The sequence below is a fragment of the Oncorhynchus clarkii genome, chromosome 9 (assembly GCF_045791955.1).
Source record: "Oncorhynchus clarkii lewisi isolate Uvic-CL-2024 chromosome 9, UVic_Ocla_1.0, whole genome shotgun sequence".
In the NCBI taxonomy this organism is placed as follows: Eukaryota; Metazoa; Chordata; class Actinopteri; order Salmoniformes; family Salmonidae; genus Oncorhynchus; species Oncorhynchus clarkii.
In genome coordinates, this window is record NC_092155.1 from 51,935,726 (window position 1) to 51,942,184 (window position 6,459).

The following is a 6,459-nucleotide window of genomic DNA, read 5'->3' on the forward strand; positions in this document are numbered from 1 at the left end:
ATGGTTTGGGCCTGCTTTTCTTCAGCAGGGACAGGGAAGATGGTTAAAATTGATGGGAAGATGGATGGAGCCAAATACAGGACCATTCTGGAAGAAAACCTGATGGAGTCTGCAAAAGACCTGAGACTGGGACGGAGATTTGTCTTCCAACAAGACAATGATCCAAAACATAAAGCAAAATCTACAATGGAATGGTTCAAAAATAAACATATCCAGGTGTTAGAATGGCCAAGTCAAAGTCCAGACCTGAATCCAATCGAGAATCTGTGGAAAGAACTGAAAACTGCTGTTCACAAATGCTCTCCATCCAACCCCACTGAGCTCGAGCTGTTTTGCAAGGAGGAATGGGAAAAAAATTCAGTCTCTCGATGTGCAAAACTGATAGAGACATACCCCAAGCGACTTACAGCTGTAATCGCAGCAAAAGGTGGCGCTACAAAGTATTAACTTAAGGGGGCTGAATAATTTTGCACGCCCAATTTTTCAGTTTTTGATTTGTTAAAAAAGTTTGAAATATCCAATAAATGTCATTCCACTTCATGATTGTGTCCCACTTGTTGTTGATTCTTCACAAAAAAATACAGTTTTATATCTTTATGTTTGAAGCCTGAAATGTGGCAAAAGGTCGCAAAGTTCAAGGGGGTCGAATACTTTCGCAAGGCACTGTACCTGCTGGAGCACGTGCTATGAGTGGGTGCTGCTATGGTGACCAGTGAGCTGAGATAAGGCGGGGCTTTACCTAGCAGAAACTTGTAGATAACCTGTAGCCAGTGGGTTTGGCGACGAGTATGAAGCGAGGGCCAACCAACGAGAGCGTACAAGTCGCAGTGGTGGGAGGCGTATGGGGCTTTGGTGACAAAACGGATGGCACTGTGATAGACTGCATCCAATTTGTTGAGTAGAGTGTTGGAGGCTATTTTATAGATGATATCGCCGAAGTCGAGGATCGGTAGGATGGTCAGTTTTACAAGGGTATGTTTGGCAGCATGAGTGAAGGATGCTTTGTTGCGATATAGAAAGCCGATTCTAGATTTAATTTTGGATTGGAATGGGAGTCTGGAAGGAGAGATTATAGTCTAACCAGACACCTAGGTATTTGTAGTTGTCCACGTATTTTAAGTCAGAGTCGTCCAGAGTAGTGATGCTGGACGGGCAGGCAGGTGCGGGCAGTGATCGATTGAATAGCATGCATTTAGTTTTACTTGCATTTAAGAGCAGTTGGAAGCCACAGAAGGAGAGTTGTATGGCATTGAAGCTCGTCTGGAAGTTAGTTAACACAGAGGGTCCAGAAAGAGGGTCCAGAAGTATACAGAATGGTGTCGTCTGCGTAGAGGTGGATCAGAGAATCACCAGCAGCAAGAGCAACATCATTGATGTATACAGAGAAGAGAATCGGCCCGAGAATTGAACCCTGTGGCACCCGCATAGAGACTGCCAGAGGTCCGGACAACAGGCCTTCCAATTTGGAATGAACTCTATGAGAAGTAGTTGGTAAACCAGGCGAGGAAATCATTTGAGAAACCAAGGCTGTCGAGTCTGCCAATAAGAATGTGGTGATTGACAGAGTCGAAAGCCTTGGCCAGGTCGATGAATACAGCTGCACAGTAATGTCTCTTATTGATGGCGGTTATGATGTCGTTTAGGACCTTGAGCGTGGCTGAGGTGCACCCATGACCAGCTCTGAAACCGGATTGCATAGCGGAGAAGGTACGGTGGGATTCGAAATGGTCGGTAATCTGTTTGTTAACTTGGCTTTCGAAGACCTTAGAAAGACAGGGTAAGATAGATATAGATCTGTAGCAGTTTGGGTCTAGGGTGTCACCCCCTTTGAAGAGGGGGATGACCGCGGCAGCTTTCCAATCTTTGGGAATCTCAGACTACAAGAAAGAGAGGTTGAACAGACTAGTGATAGGAGTTGCAACAATTTCGGCAGATCATTTTAGAAAGAGAGGGTCCAGATTGTCTAGCCCGGCTGATTTGTAGGGGTCCAGATTTTGCAGCTCTTTCAGAACATCAGCTATCTGGATTTGGGTGAAGGAGAAATGGTGGGGGCTTTGGCGGGTTGCTGTGGAGGGTGCCGGGCAGTTGACCAGGGTAGGTGTAGCCAGGTGGAAAGCATGGCCAGCCGTAGAGAAATGCTTATTGAAATTCTCAATTATAGGTGATTTATCGGTGGTAACAGTGTTTCCTAGCCTCAGAGCAGTGGGCAGCTGGGAGGAGGTGCTCTTATTCTCCATGGACTTTACAGTGTCTCAGAACCTTTTTTGAGTTTGTACTACAGGATGCAAATTTATGTTTGAAAAAGCTATCCTTAGCTTTCCTAACTGCCTGTGTACATTTGTTCCGAACTTCCCTGAAAAGTTGCATATCACGGGAATATTCGATGCTAATGCAGAACGCCACAGGATGTTTTTTGTACTGGTCAAGGGCAGACAGGTCTGGAGTGAACCAAGGACTATATCTATTCCTAGTTCAAAATGTTTACAACACAAGAGGAACAGAGGAGAAGTAGGATAAGGGTACGGCTAAAGGCTATACGAACTGGCTTTCTAGCACGTTCAGAACAGAGCGTAAAAGGAGCAGGTTTCTGGGCACGATAGCATAGATTCAAGGCATAGTGTAAAGACAAAGGTAAGGTAGGATGTGAGTACATTGGAGGTAAACCTAGGCATTGAGTAATGCTGAGAGAGATATAGTCTCTAGAGACGTTTAAATCTGTTGATGTCATCGCATATGTAGGAGGTGGAACAACATTGTTTGTTAAGGCATATTGAGTAGGGCTAGAGGCTCTACAGTGAAATAAGACAGTAATCACTAACCAGGACAGTAATGGACGAGGAATATTGATATTAGAGAGAGGCATGCGTAGCCAAGTGAACATTTGTGTCCAGTGAGTGGTTGGGCTGGCTGGGGACACGGCGATTCAGACAGTTAGCAGACCAGGGCTAGCAAGCTAGCAGTTAGCAGACCGGGTTAGCATGCAAGCAGTTAGCAGCCCGGGGCAAGCAAGCTAGCAGTTAGCAGACTGGGGCAAGCAAAGTAGCAGTTAGCAGACCGGGGCAAGCAAGCTAGCAGTTAGCAGACCGGGGCAAGCAAGCTAGCAGTTAGCAGACCAGGGAAAGCAAGCTAGCAGAAGGGCCTTTGGGGGACGTCGCGATGGAGGTAAGTCTGTTTTTGCCTCTTCGTGCGGTGACGTCGATAGACCAGTCGTGGATTAGCAGCGGTGTAAAGAGGGGGGGGGGAGAATGCAAATAGTCTGGGTAGCCATTTGACTAGATTTTCAGGAGTCTTATGGCTTGGGGGTAGAAGCTGTTTAGAGGCCTTTTGAACCTAGACTGGCGCTCCGGTACCGCTTGCCAAGGCCTTCCTCTGACACCACCTGGTATAGAGGTCCTGGATGGCAGGAAGCTTGGCCCCAGTGATGTACTGGGCCGATCGCACTACCCTCTGTAGTGCATTGCAGTCGAAGGCCGAGCAGCTGCCATACCAGGCAGTGATTCAACCAGTCAGGATGCTCTCGATGGTGCAGCTGTAGAACATTTTGAGGATCTGAGGACCCATGACAAATCTTTTCCGTCTCCTGAGGGGGAATAATTATGTCGTGCCCTCTTCACAAATATCTTGGTGTGCTTGCACCATGTTAGTTTGGTGGTGATGTGGACACAAAGGAACCTGAAGCACTCAAACTGATCCACTGCAGCACCGCTGATGAGAAGGGGGAGTGCTCGGTCCTCTTTCAACTGTAATTGGAGTGGGTCTAGGGTTTCTGGGATGATGGTGTTGATGTGAGCCATGATCAGCCTTTCAAAGCACTTCATGGCTACGGACATGAGTGCTACGGGTCGATAGTCATTTAGGCAGGTTACCTTAGTGTTCTTGGGCACAGGCACTATGGTACTTAAAACATGTTGGTATTTCAGACTCGGACAGGGAGAGGTTGAACATGTCAGTGAAGACACTTGCCAGTTGGTCAGCGCATGCTCGCAGTACACGTCTTGGTAATCTGTCTGGCCCTGCGGCCTTGTGAATGTTGACCTTTTTCAAGGTCTTACTCACATCAGCTCAGGAGAGCGTGATCACACAGTCTTCCGTAACAGCTGGTGCTTTCATGCATGTTTCAGTGTTATTTGCCTCGAAGCGAGCATAGAAGTAGTTTAGCTCGTCTGGTAGGCTTGTGACATTGGGCAGCTCTCGGCTGTGCTTCCCTTTGTAGTCTGTAATGGTTTGCAAGCCCTGCCACATCCAACAATCGTCAGAGCCGGTGTAGTACGATTCGATTTTAGTCCTGTATTGACGCTTTGCCTGTTTGATGGTTTGTCGGAGGGAATAGAGGGATTTCTTATTAGCTTCCGGGTTAGAGTCCGGCTCTTTGAAAGCGGCAGCTCTAGCCCTTAGCTCAGTGTGGATGCTACCTGTAATCCATGGCTTCTGGTTGGGGTATGTATGTACGGTCATTGTGGGGATGACGTGATCGATGCACTTATTAGGCCAAAGACTGATGTGGTGTACTCCTCAATGCCATCGGAGGAATCACGGAACATATTCCAGTCTATGCTAGCAAAACAGTCCAGTAGCTTAGCATCTGCTTCATCTGACCACTTTTTTATTGATGTAGTCACTGGTGCTTCCTGCTTTAATGTTTGCTTGTAAGCAGAAATCAGGAGGATAGAATTATGGTAAGATTTTCCAAATGGAGGGCGAGGGAGAGCTTTGTAAGCATCTCTGTGTGTGGAGTATAGGTGGTCTAGAGTTACAGTGGGGCAAAAAAGTATTTAGTCAGCCACCAATTGTGCAAGTTCTCCCACTTAAAAAGATGAGAGAGGCCTGTAATTTTCATCATAGGTACACTTCAACTATGACAGACAAAATTAGAAAAAAATCCAGAAAATCACATTGTAAGATTTTTAATGAATTTATTTACAAATTATGGTGGAAAATAAGTATTTGGTCAATAACAAAAGTTTATCTCAATACTTTGTTATATACCCTTTGTTGGTAATGACAGAGGTCAAACATTTCTGTAAGTCTTCACAAGGTTTTCACACACTGTTGATGGTATTTTGTCCCATTCCTCCATGCAGATCTCCTCTAGAGCAGTGATGTTTTGGGGCTGTTGCTGGGCAACACAGACTTTCAACTCCCTCCAAAGATTTTCTATGGGGTTGAGATCTGGAGACTGACTAGGCCACTCCAGGACCTTGAAATGCTTCTTACAAAGCCACTCCTTTGTTGCCCGGGCGGTGTGTTTGGGATCATTGTCATGCTGAAAGACCCAGCCACGTTTCATCTTCAATGCCCTTGCTGATGGAAGGAGGTTTTCACTCAAAATCTCACGATGCATGGCCCCATTCATTCATTCCTTTACACGGATCAGTCATCCTGGTCCCTTTGCAGAAAAACAGCCCCAAAGCATGATGTTTCCACCCCCATGCTTCACAGTAGGTATGGTGTTCTTTGGATGCAACTCAGCATTCGTTGTCCTCCAAACACAACGAGTTGAGTTTTTACCAAAAAGTTATATTTTGGTTACATCTGACCATATGACATTCTCCCAATCTTCTTCTGGATCATCCAAATGCTCTCTAGCAAACTTCAGACGGTTCTGGACATGTACTGGCTTAAGCAGGGGGACACGTCTGGCACTGCAGGATTTGAGTCCCTGGTGGCGTAGTGTGTTACTGATGGTAGGCTTTGTTACTTTGGTCCCAGCTCTCTGCAGCTCATTCACTAGGTCCCCCCGTGTGGTTCTGGGATTTTTGCTCACCGTTCTTGTGATCATTTTGACCCCACTTGGGTGAGATCTTGCACGGAGCCCCAGATCGAGGGAGATTATCAGTGGACTTGTATGTCTTCCATTTCCTAATAATTGCTCCCACAGTTGATTTCTTCAAACCAAGTTGCTTACCTATTGCAGATTCAGTCTTCCCAGCCTGGTGCAGGTCTACAATTTTGTTTCTGGTGTCCTTTGACAGCTCTTTGGTCTTGGCCATAGTGGAGTTTGGAGTGTGACTGTTTGAGGTTGTGGACAGGTGTCTTTTATACTGATAACAAGTTCAAACAGGTGCCATTAATACAGGTAACGAGTGGAGGACAGAGGAGCCTCTTAAAAGAAGAAGTTACAGGTCTGTGAGAGCCAGAAATCTTGCTCGTTTGTAGGTGACCAAATACTTATTTTCCACCATAATTTGCAAATAAATTCATAAAAAATCCTACAATGTGATTTTCTGGATTTTTTTCCCTAATTTTGTCTGTCATAGTTGAAGTGTACCTATGATGAAAATTACAGGCCTCTCTCATCTTTTTAAGTGCCCCGTCTGGGTGAGCGTTTTCTTGTTTGCTTATGGTGGAATACAGCTCATTCAATGCTGTCTTAGTGCCAGCCTCTGACTGTGGTGGTATGTAAACAGCTACGAAGAATACAGATGAAAACTCTCTCGGTTGGTAGTGTGGTCTACAGCT